Here is an 18,264-nt window from a genome sequence, read left to right as displayed (position 1 = left end):
TTGAAGACAAATTGTCTAAAACCTATCCTATGTAATAACTAATCACTGTGTCAATTTTATATTTTCATTTTACTCATTTCTTATTTTTATCACTTTTATTATTTAGTTCTTTGTAATTTTAGAGCAGGACCAAATGGATGTCTAATATGAATAGTTTGTTATATCCGTAGCCTAAGGACCCAGTTACCATTAAAGCACTATGTGTCAAGTATCAATATGTCTAAAGTTGCCCAACTGTTACGTATGGTGAAGATTGGGTCTATTCAATGACAGACAGTGCTTGCCAGGGAATGGATTCATTAAGGCCTAGGCAGTCTGTTCCTAGACAAAAGATCCAATTCTGTTCGAGTTTCAACAGCATACTGGCAACTTCTCCTCCTCCCGTAGGGCACTTGACCCTTTCAACAATATTCCATCTTATTTCCTGTATTGTATGTTTCTGTTGTAGGAAATGTGCAACTAGTGGGGCATTCTCCCGTTTGGTCCTGATACAAGACATATGTTCTTGTATCCGCTTTTTTATGGGCCTGCTAGTCATCCCTATATAGATAAGATTACAGGGGCATTTAATGACATAAATGACGTTTGCTGTGTTGCAATTTGTCAGTGAGTTTTGTCTCCAGGGTGTGCGAAGACACAGATCCAGTGTTTTTGTATGTGTGGTCAAAGTGCAGACAATGCAATGTCCGCAAGGCGAGTGTCCCACTACGGGCATGGTGTCCCATAATGTGATTGTTGCGTATAGTCATCCGGCTCTTGATAGGCGTGGACTAATGTGTCTCGAAGGTTCCTTCTTTTTCTTATAGCGAACCTGGGGGGTGGGAGACTACTATCCCCCCACATTGAGAATTGGCCAAAGCTTTAAGATTTCCCTTCTGATCATGTTTGTTCTGTTTGAGTAGCCAAACACTGCTTTAATTGTTTTGTCTCCTTCTGGTCTTGTTTTTTGTTGTAGAGTTATGTCTCGTGGGATATTCCTGGCACGTTTTCTTGCTTGCCTTATCATCTTCTTTGGATATCCTCTCTCAAGGAGGCGGTCTTTGAGGATCTGTGATTGTGTGTCATATTCCTGGAGACTGGAGCAATTTCTCCTGTACCGTCAAAATTGGCCAAATGGTAAATTGTCACAGAGAGTTTTTGGGTGGAAGCTCGAGTATTCCAGGAGTGAAGTTCGGTCTGTTGGTTTTCTAAATACCGTTGTGCTCAAACTATCTGCTTCTGTACGTATCTCGACATCCAGGAATTGAGTTACCTGTTTGGCGGCATTATGGGTTAGCTTCAAATATCTATTCCTGGAGTTGAGCCATAGCATGACGTCATTAAGTGAGGTTAAGTCGTCTGTGAAGATGGTGAAGATATCGTCTATGTAACAAGTCCATACTTGTCAAGGTTATCAGACTTGTCACAAAATTCCTCAGAACCAGAACTGCCTTTATCCTGAACCCATTCCTCCTCACCTGATTCTTCTGTAGATGTCTCGTGTCTTCGCCCCTTTCTCCTTCATGTTTTCCTTTTACAGAAGAGAAATGGCCTTCTGCGGTTAGAAGCCACCCTGTCCCCCTGATAGAACAGGGATGCAAGGGGCCCCCTTCCCGAAGAAGCCGCAAAGAGAGGAAAAAAGCAGGCGCTTAAAAAAACCTCTCTTAAGTGTTTGAGTCATGTTGCAGAGTAGCTGATTTCCAGACAAGGGCTGATTCCAGGCAAGTTGTTGATTCCAGAGGTAAAGTGGCTCCAGGTAGTGATGGAACCCGTGACCGCTACAGATCACGTTTGAGCAGAGCTGGATGCGGTGGAAGAAGAACACCGCAAGACCGGGATTCCAGTTAGAAATCAAAACCCCAGATCTAAGGCTGTACGGCAACAGACGCCGGAGAATAGCAGACGGAAGGAAAAGAAAGAGAAAGAAGGAGGAAAACGGTAAGCGGAGGAAGACCCGAGGATAGGTCGGAGTACAAGGAAAGCAAGCAAAAGGGGGAGGGGCTGAGGAGCAGAAAACAAGGGGAAAGAGTAGAAGGAGAAAACGGAGTCAATGGAAGGAAGCAAAGGCAGAAATACAGGATACGGAGACTTCCAACCACGGACTGAAAAGGCAAGAAAAAATAAGGTAAGGAAGGTACAAACGGCACCTGACTGGGACCGGTAAAGCAGCAAAAGAAAGGTACGCTGAGAGCAAGCGCAGAGCGGTATACGGAGCGTTCATGCAAAAAGTTGCAACGTGCCGAACTAAACAAGGAGGTGTGGTTAAATATGGAAACAAGGAAGCAGGTAGGAAAAAGACTATAGCGGAGCAACAGGAAGTAGGAAATCAAAGTGGAACAAATCAATGGTGGTGAAGTTGCCATTGGTTTCCTAGACACCAGGGAAACATTCTAGCAAACGGCATGACAGTATGCCCCATCCTGAGGTGCACACCACCCGGCTTACCAGGGTGAACACGATGAAACCTCTGCACCAGACGGGGGGAATGAATGTGTGATACAGGCTCCCAAGAATCGTCTGATCGTGAATACCCTTTCCAATGTATGAGATATTCCAGCCTACCTCCCTTATATCGGGAGTCCCAGATGGCAGCGACCTCATACTCATCAGGAGGTAATTCCTTGGGTTCTGATCTCTTGGTATTCCTCGTTTGTAAGCGTCTTCCCGCTACTCCTTTAATTGGGAGGTATGAAATACCGGATGAATACGCTTCATGTAGTCGGGCAATCGAAGTCGGTATGCAACTGGATTAATCCTGTCCAAGATGGTATATGGACCCAAATAGCGTGGGGTAAGTTTGGAAGGATGCAACCAGCGAGGAAGGTACTTTGTGGAAAGCCAAACTTTAGTCCCTTTCTGCCATTGGGGTGAAGGAAGACGCCGGAGATTGCTGGAAGAGCTGTGCCGAACTTTGCTGGCTTGTAGGTTTTCATAAGCAATCTTGTGTGCTTTGGAAATGTTGGAAAGCAAAACATCGACGGAGGGAGTATCAGCTGGAGGAAAAGTACTGATTGGTAAGAAATGGGGATGAAAGCCGTAAGTACAATAAAAAGGGCTAAGTTTGGTGGCACTATGTGTAGAGTTATTATATGAAAATTCTGCTGTTGGCAAATGAGCCACCCAATTGTCCTGTTGAGAATTTATGAAAATAGATATTGTTCTAGTGAGGCGTTGATCCGTTCTGTTTGACCATTCGTCTGTGGATGGGAACCTGAGGACATAGCTCTTTCTATCCCCAATCTCTTACAGAGTTCTTTCCAGAAGCGTGAGGCATACTGCGAACCTCTGTCTGAAACGATCTTGTCTGGAATTCCATGTAATCGGAATATCTCCTTGGCAAATACAGAAGCCATTTCCGCAGCTGTAGGAAGACCGGCCAACGGAGTGAAATGTGCCATTTGGCTAAAGCTGTCCACAGTTACCATAATACAGGAACAACCATCCGAAGGGGGTAGGTCAACGATAAAGTCGGTTGAAATCACCTTCCATGGTTTCCTAGGTGGATCTTCTTGTTGAAGGGATCCTACCAGTTTCTGAGTGCTGTATTTTGACCTACAGCAGACCGGACAGGTCAAAACATAGTGGTCAACTTCCTTCTCCATCCCAGACCACCAAAAATGACGTTTGAGTAGGTCGAGAGGATTTTTAATCCCTCTATGTCCTGCCACTGGGTCATCATGGCACCATTTCAAGACCCTTTGTTGGGAGGTAGGGTCTGGTAGAAACAAACAATGTTTGAAGATGTATAAGCCATCCTGGAGAATGAGATTCTCTGAAGGTTTAACAGAAGGAGGTTTGTTTAGGTTGGCTGTGGCCTTGCGTACCCCTTCCAGGAAAGAATTTAAGGTACATATCACCTTCTTCTGGGGTAACATAAGATTTGGCTGTTGCTCAGATAGGTACTCCAGAGAGGGCCTTCTAGAAAGGGTGTCTGCAAGTAGGTTTTTTGTTCCTGGCAAGTAGGTAAGCACAAAATGGGCCCATCGGGCCTGCCGAGAATTGATGCATTCCATATTTTGTATGACTTTAAGTTTCTTGTGGCCTGTTCGTAATTCAAAAGGAAAAACAGCCGCTTGCAAAAGACGCTGCCACTCTTCACAAGCTACCTTCATAGCCAGAAGCGCTTTTTCAATCACTGAGTAATGACTTTGACTGGGTGTCAAAGTCTTGGACATGTAAGCCACCGGATATTCAACCCCTTCATGTTCCTGTAACAATGCTGCTCCCAATGCTGCAGAAGATGCATCGGTTTCCACTATAAAAGAAAGACTTTGATCTGGCTGACGTAGCCCCGGAGCAGAACAAAAAGCGTCTTTGAGTTGTTGGAACGCAGCCTCAGCTCTGTCGGACCATGCAAAAGGGGAAGAGGATTTTTTAACAAGCTGGTGATGGGCAGTACCTTGTTGGAGAAATCAGAAATGAACTTGCGATAAAAATATGTTAGTCCCAAGAATCTCTGGACTTCCTTTACTGAATTCAGACTTGGCCACTGTAAGATAGCTTTTACTTTGCGGGGATCCATTTGGATGCCTTCGGCAGACAGGATAAATCCAAGGTAGGGAACCGTGGTTACCTGGAATATGCACTTTTCCGGATTAGCCTTTAAGTGAGCATCTTTAAGTCTTTGAACGACCTGGTGAAGGTGTTGTGTATGAAGTTCGGGAGTTTTTGAGAACACCAAAATATCTTCCAAGTAGATGATGGCACAATGATACAACAGGTCGGAAAATGTACGGTCCATAAACAGTTGAAACACAGACGGAGCATTTACCAGGCCGAAGGGCATAACTCGGTACTCGTAGTGACCGAAGGGGGTCCTGAATGCGGTCTTCCATTCGTCTCCGGATCTAATATGTATTCAATGGTATGCCCTTCGTAGGTCGATCTTGGAGAAAATACTGGCCCCTTGTACGGCTTCTAATACATCTTTGATCAATGGCATCGGGTACCAGTCTCTGATGGTGATGCTGTTCAAACCTCGGTAGTCGATGCAGGGTGTTAGCTCTGTAGTGTCTTTTTGGGGACGAAAAACAAAGATGCCCCAGCCGGAGAGCGTGAGGGTTGGATCAGCCCATTTTGTAAGTTGGAGTCTAGGTACTTTTTGAGAACTTCTTTTTCTTTAAGAGAAAGAGAGAACATTCACCCAAACGGCACCAGGGCTTCTGGGACAAAATCTATGGCGCAGTCCTCAGGTCTGTGAGGTGGTAATTCTTGGTCTTGGAAAACTTCACTGTACTGAGCAAGATCAATGGGAATGGTGTGGATTCCTAAGGTATTGGATGTTGTAGGAGTATCAGTTATAGCCTGGATAGTGGCGTAATTGGTCTCAGGGAGACATGTCTTTAGGCAAAAGTCAGATGAGAAGGACATTTGATTAGTTTTCCAGTTTATGGTAGGGTTGTGTTTGTGTAACCAGGATACCCCTAGTATAACTGGAAAGTGGGCAGCTCTTATGAGGTCAAACTGGATTGTCTCCGTATGATGCAACAACTTCATGGTCACAGGAGGTGTGGTATGAGTGATCAGACCGGAACTTAAAGGCTTGCCATCCACCCCTTCCACCTTTTGGTCTTCGTCCTTCTCAAGACGTTCGATACCGGTCTTATTGGCCCACAAGATGTCCATGAAGCACCCTGCTGCTCCGCAGTCGAGTAAAGCCAAGACATCATAGGTCTTTTGGCAGAAAGGTTAGTTGAACGGCCAGAACCATAAGACGAGTGTCCTCAGTGGATGAAACGCAAGTGACTGACATTGAGACGTAGGGACCAGGCAATTCCCCTCGTAACTTGTCCCTACTAGTTCCGAGGTGTGGCGTTTCCCGACCGCCATGCTGGCACTTCCGGACAGTCACGTAGCAAGTGCTGATTAGTGTCACTGCCGCCGGCGACTGGCGTTTGTGGCGAAGGTGGAAACAAGGACGCCATTAAAGTGTTCCGTTACGTTCCTCCTCGCCTACCAGACTCGGTCTAGTTGTTTTCAAGATGGCCGCCGCCGTTTGTATATCTTACTCGGCTGCCGGCGGCTCGGCGCGTTGCAACTGAGTTTATTCCTCGCCCCGTTGCTTGCGCTAGTTTTCCTTCTGACAGTTCTGCCTTGCTATCTCGCCTTCCATTACACTTCCTGTTTTTCTCCTCCTCCCGTTTCCCTACGGGCCCCCCCCTTCTCTGGATCCTGCTTGCCCTCTCCTGTGTTTTGTTCCTGTGTTGATTCTCTGCTGTAATTTCTTCGCTCTAGGACTCTCTTACTCCCGGATTCTCCGTCCACTCTTGTCCTCCACCCTGAGGGGTACCTACCTGCATACCGCCCTATTCCATTCCCTCGATTAGCAGAGTCACGCCGACCTTGCCATTTCCTGGGTTTTCGGCAGAGGACCCATTCAACCAACTTCAGTGCCGACGACTTCCACCACCTTCACGACTACCTTGGATCCAGGGGTTTTTTGCCGTTCCAGTGGCTTTTTCCCCTCTGGCTGTCGCGGAGGGGGGACACCGTGGTTTTCTCTGTCTGGGAGTCACGGTGGCTTCCTTCCGAGGTAGACCATATCTTCTAAAAAAGAAGAAGCCTTACATAGGACTGACCCGCCGGAAGAAACTGGACTATTCAGGTGAGGAGGAAGAGATTGGGGAAGGTTATCAATCGAGTGAGGACGAAGATATAGCTGATCACCTAGCAAGTCCCGTAGCCCATAGTGCCAGAAGTGATAATTAGATCCGCAATATAGACACAGATTACTGTCCTTCTTTCTCCTCCGTTCATCAGGAGTTAGGGGGCCCCCGGGTGATACCAATCTGCATGGGTTCTTCCTTAGTTTGATGAACTGAGGAGGAAGTGGGTAAACAGGGCTCGGAGGATGTTGGAAGGGTTCGGCCTTTTCGTCGTTCTGAGCGTCTCTCGGAAAGACGGAAATCCAATTGAAGAACAGTGGACCACAATTCCGACAAGGTTGCGGGACTGGGTACCCTTGCCAATTCGTCTTTCAATTCTTCTCTAAGGCCCCGGCGGAATATGGTATATTGGGCCGTCTCTTGCCACCCGGTGTCTGCAGCGACGCGCTTGAAACGAGAGATGTAGGATAGCAGATCGGAGTTACCCTGACGGATGTCAAGCAGCTCTTCACTGGCAACCAAAGCCGTTTCTTGTCTCTCGAAAGTTTCTTTGAACTGAGCAGTGAATCCACTGTAATCTTGTAACAGTGGGCTAGCGCCGGTAACTAGTGGAGTCGCCCAAGCATTTCCAGTGAGATTTGAGATAAGGAACCCTATTCAGCCATTATCGGAGGCATACGTTTGGGGTCAGAAGGTAAAGTGTATGATACATGCCTCCATGAATTTTTTGAACTTGTGTGGTGAGCCGTCGTATTTACCCGATGCCAAGAGGATAGGGGGTAATTCTGCACAGGCTCTTTCTTGATTGTCCACCCGTTGTTTAAGAATAACGTTCTCCGCCTTTACGGTCTGAAGTTCCTGCCTGAGATTATGTACAGCAGTTAGCAGTTCCTGAACTTGTTCAGCTGTAGCCATTGTTAGATCGTCTGGGCGTTGCAAACTGTCAAAATTATCAGACTTGTCACAAAATTCGTCGGAACCAGAACTGCCTTTATCCTGAACCCATTCCTCCTCACCTGATTATTCTGTAGATGTCTCGTGTCTTCGCCTCTTTCTTCTTGATGTTTTCCTTTTAGTGAAGAGAAATGGCCTTCTGCGGTTAGAAGCCACCCTGTCCCCCTGATAGAACAGGGATGCAAGGGGCCCCCTTCCCGAAGAAGCCGCAAAGAGAGGAAAAAAGCGGGCGCTTAAAAAACCTCTCTTAAGTGTTTGAGTCTTGTTGCAGAGTAGCTGATTTCCAGACAAGTGCTGATTCCAGGCAAGTTGTTGATTCCAGAGGTAAAGTGGCTCCAGGTAAGTGATGGAACTCGTGACCGCTACGGATCACGTGTGAGCAGAGCTGGATGCGGCAGAAGAAGAACACCGCAAGACCGGGATTCCAGTTAGAAAACGAAATCTCTGATCTAAGGCTGTACGGCAACAGACGTCAGAGAAAAGCAGACGGAAGGAAAAGAAAGAGAAAGAAGGAGGAAAAAGGTAAGCGGAGGAAGACCCGAGGATAGGTCGGAATACAGGGAAAGCAAGCAAGAGGGGGAGGGGCTGAGGAGCCAAAAACGAGGGGAAAGAGTAGAAGGAGAAAACGGAGTCAATGGAAGGAAGCAAAGGCAGAAATACAGGATACGGAGACTTCTAGCCACGGACTGAAAAGGCAAGAAAAAATAAGGCAAGGAAAGAACAAACAGCACCTGACTGGGACCGGTAAAGCAGCAAAAGAAAGGTACGCTGAGAGCAAGCGCAGAACGGTGTACGGAGCGTTCATGTAAAAAGTTGCAACATGCCAAACTAAACAAGGAGGTGTGGTTAAATACAGAAACAAGGAAGCAGGTAGGAAAAAGACTAGAGCGGAGCACCAGGAAGTAGGAAATCAAAGTGGAACAAATCAATGGTGGTGAAGTTGCCATTGGTTTCCTAGACGCCAGGGAAACCTTCGAGCAAAAGGCATGACAGTATGCCCCATCCTGAGGGGCACACCACCCGGCTTACCAGGGTGAACACGATGAAACCTGTGCACCAGACGGAGGGAATGAATGTGTGATACAGGCTCCCAAGAATCGTCTGATCGTGAATACCCTTTCCAATGTATGAGATACTCCAGCCTACCTCCCTTATATCAGGAGTCCCGGATGGCAGCGACCTCATACTCATCAGGAGGTAATTCCTTGGGTTCTGATCTCTTGGTATTCCTCGTTTGTAAGCGTCTTCACGCTACTCCTTTAATTGGGAGGTATGAAATACCGGATGAATACGCTTCATGTAGTCGGGCAATCGAAGTCGGTATGCAACTGGATTAATCCTGTCCAAGATGGTATATGGACCCAAATAGTGTGGGGTAAGTTTGGAAGGATGCAACCAGCGAGGAAGGTACTTTGTGGAAAGCCAAACTTTAGTCCCTTTCTGCCATTGGGGTGAAGGAAGATGCCGGAGATTGCTGGAAGAGCTGTACCGAACTTTGCTGGCTTGTAGGTTTTCATAAGCAATCTTGTGTGCTTTGGAAATGTTGGAAAGCAAAACATTGACGGAGGGAGTATCAGCTGGAGGAAAAGTACTGATTGGTGAGAAATGGGGATGAAAGCCCTAAGTACAATAAAAAGGGCTAGGTTTGGTGGCACTATGAGTAGAGTTATTATATGCAAATTCTGCTGTTGGCAAATAAGCCACCCAATTGTCCTGTTGGGAATTTATGAAACAATGAAGATATTGTTCTAGTGAGGCGTTGATCCGTTCTGTTTGACCATTCGTCTGTGGATGGAAACCTGAGGACATAGCTCTTTCTATCCCCAATCTCTTACAGAGTTCTTTCCAGAAGCGTGAGGCATACTGCGAACCTCTGTCTGAAATGATCCTGTCTGGAATTCCATGTAATCGGAATATCTCCTTGGCAAATACAGAAGCCATTTCCGCAGCTGTAGGAAGACCAGCCAACTGAGTGAAATGTGCCATTTGGGTAAAGCTGTCCACAGTTACCATAATACAGGAACAACCATCCGAAGGGGGTAGGTCAACAATAAAGTCGGTTGAAATCACCTTCCATGGTTTCCTAGGTGGATCTTCTTGTTGAAGGGATCCTACCAGTTTCTGAGTGCTGTATTTTGAACTACAGCAGACCGGACAGGTCAAAACATAGTGGTCAACTTCCTTCTCCATCCCAGACCACCAAAAATGACGTTTGAGTAGGTCGAGAGTATTTTTAATCCCTCTATGTCCTGCCACTGGGTCATCATGGCACCATTTCAAAACCCTTTGTTGGGAGGTAGGGTCTGGTAGAAACAAACAATGTTTGAAGATATATAAGCCATCCTGGAGAATGAGATTCTCTGAAGGTTTAACAGAAGGAGGTTTGTTTAGGTTGGCTGTGGCCTTGCGTACCCCTTCCAGGAAAGAATTTAAGGTACATATCACCTTCTTCTGGGGTAACATAAGATTTGGCTGTTGCTCAGATAGGACCTCCGGAGAGGGCCTTCTAGAAAGGGCGTCTGCAAGTAGGTTTTTTGTTCCTGGCAAGTAGGTAAGCACAAAATCATACTGGGAGAAAAAATGGGCCCATCGGGCCTGCCGAGAATTGATGCATTCCATATTTTGTATGACTTTAAGGTTCTTGTGGTCTGTTCGTAATTCAAAAGGAAAAACAGCCCCTTGCAAAAGATGCCGCCACTCTTCACACGCTATCTTCATAGCCAGAAGCTCTTTTTCAATCACTGAGCAATGACTTTGACTGGGTGTCAAAGTCTTGGACATGTAGGCCACCGGATATTCAACCCCTTCATGTTCTTGTAACAATGCTGCTCCCAATGCTGCAGATGACGCATCGTTTTCCACTATAAAAGAAAGACTTTGATCTGGCTGACGTAGCCCCAGAGCAGAACAAAAAGCGTCTTTGAGTTGTTTGAACGCAGCCTCAGCTCTGTCGGACCATGCAAATGCAGAAGAGGATTTTTTTAACAAGCTGGTGATGGGCAGTACCTTGTTGGAGAAATCAGAAATGAACTTGCAATAAAAATGTGCTAGTCCCAAGAATCTCTGGACTTCCTTTACTGAATTCAGACTTGGCCACTGTAAGATGGCTTCTACTTTGCGGGGATCCATTTGGATGCCTTCGGCAGACAGGATAAATCCAAGGTAGGGAACCGTGGTTACCTGGAATATGCACTTGTCCGGATTAGCCTTTAATTGAGCATCTTTAAGTCTTTGAACAACCTGGTGAAGGTGTTGTGTATGAAGTTCGGGAGTTTTTGAGAACACCAAAATATCGTCCAAGTAGATGATGGCACAATGATACAACAGGTCGGAAAATGTACGGTCCATAAACCGTTGAAACACAGATGGAGCGTTTACCAGGCCGAAGGGCATAACTCGGTACTCGTAGTGACCGAAGGGGGTCCTGAATGCGGTCTTCCATTCGTCTCTGGATCTAATACGTAGTAAATGGTATGCCCTTCGTAGGTCGATCTTGGAGAAAATACTGGCCCGTTGTACGGCTTCTAGTACGTCTTTGATCAATGGCATCGGGTACCAATCTCTGATGGTGATGCTGTTCAAACCTCGGTAGTCGATGCAGAGTCTTAGCTCTGTAGTGTCTTTTTTGGGGATGAAAAACAAAGATGCCCCAGCCGGAGAGCGTGAGGGTTGGATCAGCCCATTTTGTAAGTTGGAGTCTAGGTACTTTTTGAGAACTTCTTTTTCTTTAAGAGAAAGCGAGAACATTCGCCCAAACGGCACCAGGGCTTCTGGGACCAGATCTATGGCGCAGTCCTCAGGTCTGTGAGGTGGTAATTCTTGGGGTTCCTGGTCTTGGAAAACTTCACTGTACTGAGCAAGATCAATGGGAATGGTGTGGATTCCCAAGGTATTGGATGTTGTAGGAGTATCAGTTACAGCCTGGATAGTGGCGTAATTGGTCTCAGGGAGACATGTCTTTAGGCAAAAGTCAGATGAGAAGGACATTTGATTAGTTTTCCCGTTTATGGTAGGGTTGTGTTTGTGTAACCAGGATACCCCTAGTATAACTGGAAAGTGGGCAGCTCTTATGAGGTCAAACTGGATTGTCTGCGTATGATGCAACAACTTCATGGTCATAGGAGGTGTGGTATGAGTGATCAGACCGGAACTTAAGGGCTTGCCATCCACCCCTTCCACCTTTTGGTCTTCGTCCTTCTCAAGACGTTCAATACTGGTCTTATTGGCCCACAAGATGTCCATGAAGCACCCTGCTGCTCCGCAGTCCAGTAAAGCCAAGACATCATAGGTCTTTTGGCAGAAAGGTTAGTTGAACGGCCAGAAACATAAGACGAGTGTCCTCAGTGGATGAAACGCCTGTGACTGACATTGAGACGTAGGGACCAGGCAATTCTCCTAGGTAACTTGTCCCTACTAGTTCCGAGGTGTGGCGTTTCCCGACCGCCATGGTGGCACTTCCGGACAGTCACGTAGCAAGTGCTGATTAGATCCGCAATATAGACACAGATTATTGTCCTTCCTTCTCTTCCGTTCATCAGGAGTTAGGGGCCCCCGGGTGATACCAATCTGCATGGGTTCTTCCTTAGTTTGATGAACTGAGGAGGAAGTGGGTAAACAGGGCTCGGAGGATGTTGGAAGGGTTCGGCCTTTTCGTCGTTCTGAGCGTCTCTCGGAAAGACGGAAATCCAATTGAAGAACGGTGGACCACAATTCCGACAAGGTTGCGGGTCTGGGTACCCGTGCCAATTCGTCTTTCAAATTTTCTCTAAGGCCCCGGCGGAATATGGTATATTGGGCCGTCTCTTGCTACCCGGTGTCTGCAGCGACTCGCTTGAAACGAGAGATGTAGGATAGCAGATCGGAGTTACCCTGACGGATATCAAGCAGCTCTTCACTGGCAACCAAAGCGTTTCTTGTCTCTCGAAAGTTTCTTTGAACTGAGCAGTGAATCCACTGTAATCTTGTAACAGTGGGCTAGCGCCGGTAACTAGTGGAGTCGCCCAAGCCAAAGCATTTCCAGTGAGATTTGAGATAAGGAACCCTATTCAGGCATTATCGGAGGCATACGTTTGGGGTCTGAAGGTAAAGTGTATGATACATGCCTCCATGAATTCTTTGAACTTGTGTGGTGAGCCGTTGTATTTACCCGATGCCAAGGGGATAGGGGGTAATTCTGCGCGGGCTCTTTCTTGATTGTCCACCCGTTGTTTAAGAACAACTTTCTCCGCCTTTACGGTCTGAAGTTCCTGCCTGAGATTATGTACAGCAGTTAGCAGTTCCTGAACTTGTTCAGCAGTAGCCATTGTTGGATCGTCTGGGCGTTGCAAACTGTCAACGTTATCAGACTTGTCACAAAATTCCTCGGAACCAGAACTGCCTTTATCCTGAACCCATTCCTCCTCACCTGATTCTTTTGTAGATGTCTCGTGTCTTCGCGTCTTTCTTCTGTGGTTAGAAGCCACCCTGTCCCCCTGATAGAACAGGGATGCAAGGGGCCCCCTTCCTGAAGAAGCCGCAAAGAGAGGAAAAAAGCAGGCGCTTAAAAAACCTCTCTTAAGTGTTTGAGTCTTGTTGCAGAGTAGCTGATTTCCAGACAAGGGCTGATTCCAGGCAAGTTGTTGATTCCAGAGGTAAAGTGATGGAACTCGTGACCGCTACGGATCACGTGTGAGCGGAGCTGGATGCGGCAGAAGAAGAACACTGCAAGACCGGGATTCCAGTTAGAAAACGAAACCCCGGATCTAAGGCTGTACGGCAACAGACGCCGGAGAAAAGCAGACGGAAGGAAAAGAAAGAGAAAGAAGGAAGAAAAAGGTAAGCGGAGGAAGACCCGAGGATAGGTCGGAGTACAGGAAAGCAAGCAAGAGGGGGAGGGGCTGAGGAGCCGAAAACGAGGGGAAAGAGTAGAAGGAGAAAACGGAGTCAATGGAAGGAAGCAAAGGCGGAAATACAGGATACAGAGACTTCCGGCCACGGACTGAAAAGGCAAGAAAGAATAAGGCAAGGAAGGAACAAACGTCACCAGACTGGGACCGGTAAAGCAGCAAGGTACGCTGAGAGCAAGCGCAGAGCGGTATACGGAGCGTTCATGCAAAAAGTTGCAACGCGCCGAACTAAACAAAGAGGTGTGGTTAAATACGGAAACAAGGAAGCAGGTAGGAAAAAGACTAGAGCAGAGCAACAGGAAGTAGGAAATCAAAGTGGAACAAATCAATGGTGGTGAAGTTCCCATTAGTTTCCTAGACGCCAGGGAAACCTTCTAGCAAACTGCATGACAATACTGCGATCTTAGACCAAAAGGGATTATTGGCAGAGTATATGTATTCCTCTTCAAAGTTGGCAACATAAAGATTGGCTAGTGAACGGGAAAAAGTAGCCCTCATTGTGGTTCCAGAACACTGTTGGAAAAGGGTATCCTTATAGAGGAAAAAGTTCCTTCTGAGGGCTATTTTCGTCAATTGAAGGATAAATTGAAAACGCATGTCCAAGGTGGGACTCAGATCCTGAAGAACTTTTTCTACAATTTGTAAGGTCTCTGTCTGCGGTATATTGGTATACAGAGCCTCTATATCGAGTGTTACTAAATACTGTGTCTCCGGGCCAAAGGGTAGATTATTGACCATATTCAGGATACTGGTGGTGTCTTTTAGGTAGGACCGCATCTTCGGAACTTCCGGTTTTAAGAAAAAATCCACGAATTCGGATAGAGGTTCGAGGATTGACTGCATACCTGCCACAATAGGACAGCTCGGGGGAGGTGATACTCCCTTGTGCACTTTAGGTAGTGCATAAAAAGCCAGTCTTTTGGGAAATTTGGGGCAAAGGAACACTGCTTCCTTAGTGCTAATGTGGCCTTCACAGGTTGCTTCTTCCATGATCACAGTAATCAAAATGCAGAGACCTTCTATGGGGTCACCGGATAGAATTTGGAAGTGGGTCCTGTTGTTTAGTAGTTTCGTCACCATCTGATCGTAGTCGAGGGCATTCATAACCACAATGGACCCTCCTTTGTCTGCTGGTTTTATAATTACCTCCTTGTTGTTGCTTAGGTCACGTAAGGCTTGACGTTCTTCTTTTATATGTTCTGGAATGTAGTTTTCTCGTCTTTTTCAAAGATTTCCAGTTTCTTAATAATTGCCTTCTCAAAGGTAATCGATTCAGCAGATATGTTCTGCGGATAGAAAGTCGATTTTGGATGGAGTCCAGTGGTGTCCTTTTGCCTATTTGTGTCTTGTTCCGCATCCTGTTCACCAAAATGTTGTCGTAGGCGAATCTTCCTCTTAAGTTTTGCTAGATCAATTCTTGTCTGAAATGCATCATGTTGTGCAGTGGGCACGAAACTCAGCCCTTTTTTGTAAAACCTTAGTTTCAGACGTTGTCAGAGTATGGGCCGAGAGGTTAACAACTAATAGTTCTACTGTTGGGGTGGTCCTCTCCCCCTGCTCCTCGTGATTCTGTCGTAGTCTTGATTGTGTCCTCTGTTTTGGCCTCTCCCTTTGCCACCTCAGCCTAAAAAAGGCTTCCTTGTGGTATCCTGTCCTCTTTGGTTGAACTGGTCCTGAAATCGGACCTGTCAGTCCCCGGATCGTTCTCGATTCTGAGAGTTGCTACGTTCATGTCCTCCTGACATACTAGGTCTTGCATCATCATCGGAGCTCCTATTAGAGAAGCTCCAAGCTGTTGGTGTGTTATACTTCTGATTTCTTCTTGGCTGGCGCCATCTACATACTTGATTATATGGTTGTGATTGATTATTTTGAGGGGTATTGTGATAGTAGCTATCCAAGATATAAGGATACGTTCGTTCATGGGTAAACAATGAAATATCTTTTTTAAGCTTTTGTATTTTCTTGGTAAGGTTCATCTCCTTGAACTCCCTGGTGGTGGTATCCAAGTCTTCCAGTTTTTTTTCTTATATGTATCTATAATGGCTGTAGATGTTAGATGGTCAATCTTAAATTCTATATCTGTCATTAGTTTTAGGGACACTGTTTTTGCTGTGTTAATAATGAAAATTAACCAGTCCCTGGTACATTTGTCGGGATTTGGTCCAGGAAGATCTGTGGTTCTATACGGATAATTAAACCGTCTGGTGTTACCCCATGACCACCAACACCTCTACTTTCGGTAACCTCAATTTCACCTCATATCAGAAACCACTCGCCACACTCCAAATCCCATCACCCTCATAAAAACGGATATACAATTTTTATATCTTAGCCACACAGCTTCTTCATGTTCTCCATAGCGGCATCATAACATTCCATCGACGTTGGGCATTACCCATTCCCACAACGTCCTACCATCATCATAACAATCAAAGTTGCCATTTAAGCTGAAATTCTTCTCGTAATTTCGTGTTACTCCAAATCCCTCCCAGAGACAGTTGCATGCTTTCCTTCATGATTCTGTTAACCCTTTCCACCAAGCAATTGCAATTGGGGAATATGCAAGCATAATAAGTATACAGATGTAATAGCATAGACACCACACTCCAAGTAATTAGCCATCATCTTTGAGGTAAATTGCACTACATTATTGGTGAGTTACGCTGAGTCCTTCCCTTAAACAAAACCCTGCTGTAAAAACTCCACCTGTGACTGCTTGTGTGACTAATCCTCCAGAGCTGTAGTGCATCTCTGCTCCTGCCACAAACCTATAAGGAACCTATTGATCCAAAGGTAGCCTGTTCCACACATTTCCCATCACACTAACCGGAATTAACTGTTGGCGTTTGTGTCTTGCATAACCCACCTCTCCTGTCACATGCTGTGCAGTAGCTCACTACCTTATTGGAAGATTCTGTCCAAGCCTTGCCACCACCAATGCTCTTTCAGATGTTTCTTAATATTCCTCCCTAATTGTCCCTCTTGGTCTTCCGTTACCAGCTTGGACCTCAACCTCAGTGGCGGAGTGAGTTTCATTCAGCTCAAGACACCTACACTGCACTCAGAAACGAATTTCCCACTTCATCATATGTCTCACTGCACCCCAGCATCAATGGCCAACCCTTAACGGCACATAATTCACCAATGGCCTCTATCTCGTTCACCAGGTGTTTTTAACTAGCTATGTTCTTCACACATTCCTGAACAGTAGCCACCAAAGCATGTCCTGAGTACGCCGTATCTGTTCGAGCCATGGTTTGCATGGCAGGTAATCTGACACCCCACTACACTACAATACCCAGGTACAATTTCAAATTAGAAATTAAATTCTTGTAAATCTGCCAATCCCTCCCCTATCCTTAGTTTTGTCATTCAAACAAATGTAGTAGTAAACAAAGGGTTTGTTATCTGGTCTCTGTTTACATATTTTAACCCGCATATAAAATTCCTAAGACACTGGAAGCCCAGAAACAAGCCAATGCCTCCTTCTCTTTGATATGATGCTTTTTTTTTCATTATCCGTGCACGGGACAAGATCTACTGGCACTTTTATTCCATTTGGTTTCTGCCTCAACACGACACCACATCACCCTCAAACCCACTAGTGGGCCAGAGTGGGTGTGACAAAATGTCTACTGTTCTGCAGGCAGTGATCACAGAAGGCAGAGACGGGGTCTTAAAAATCACAATGGTCCCAAAAAGTGGTCTAGGGGGACAGGACCTCTTCACAGTAGCTTATTCTTGTCTTTGGGGCCCAAAATCATTGAGCCAGCGCTTCTGCTTGTTGAACCAGGAAACCAGTCGCTTTCAGTGCCAGGCCAAGGGTCAAGTCATGGATCAGCGAGGTCACGTCCCACAAATGCAGCGCTGTTTAGCAGCAGCCTCGGCTTGCGGGTCGAAGTTATTGTGAATGGCAGGGGGTATCATGTCGGCAGTGCTAGAAGACTCAGTAGCCCTGGGTGTGGAGAAGCAGAGACTTGCCTTCAGAGGCGTGTGGGCACCTGTGGCACAACACAGTTTTGGGGCACTACAGTGGTGTTGGCTTGAAGCTCGAAGAAGCTGGTGACATACTGGAGATACTGGAAGTCTTGGTTGTTCTTGAAAGGAAAATGGCAGAGCTTCAACATTGGCGTTGAGCGAACTCAGAGATGCAGAGGCAGTTCTGATTGAGGAGGACTGGGTCGTTCCCGTGCAGATGCGTAGACAGGGTAGCGCCTGAGCGGGCAAGGCCCACCCAAAAATTCCAAATGCCTGCGTTTCTCTTTCTTGGCGCCGGCGGTAAGGGCAATTTGTTTTTGTTTGTTTTTTTCACCCCTCCTCCCTCCGCTCTGCGTTGCTCGGCGAGGGATCAGAACACTCACTTTTTTTGGGAGGTTTTGTTTTTAAGTTTAAGCGCACACACATGCTGGTTGCTCTGCAACTACCCTTTTCAGCCAACGGCCAACCATGGCTCTAGAGCAGCGCCGGCCCACCCCTTGTGGGGTTGTCTCATTTGGCAGTAGTCGAGACAACCAGACGGGCCATGAATACACATTGCCCTGACATAGCTGCGTCTGGGCTAACATAGTTGACACTTACATGGTATCAAACTGCTTTGGGTTTTCATAATTGTGGGCTCTTACCGGCCACCATACCACTGGGAATCTGTTGAAAAGGACCTTTAACACATGTATTTGCGGATTTGAAAATATTATGAGGCATTATTTCCCTACACAGTGGGGAAAGTAACCAGTCCCAGTAACGGCCTGCTGCCTGAGGTAAGGGTCCATAAACGCAGACGACAATGCCGTTACCAGTAGGGTTCGTCCATGGCTCCGGGTAATAATGCAAATAGCACG

The sequence above is a fragment of the Ambystoma mexicanum genome, chromosome 3p (genome assembly GCF_040938575.1).
Source record: "Ambystoma mexicanum isolate Mex_15411 chromosome 3p, UKY_AmexF1_1, whole genome shotgun sequence".
Lineage (NCBI taxonomy): Eukaryota > Metazoa > Chordata > Amphibia > Caudata > Ambystomatidae > Ambystoma > Ambystoma mexicanum.
This window is presented reverse-complemented; position numbering follows the sequence as displayed.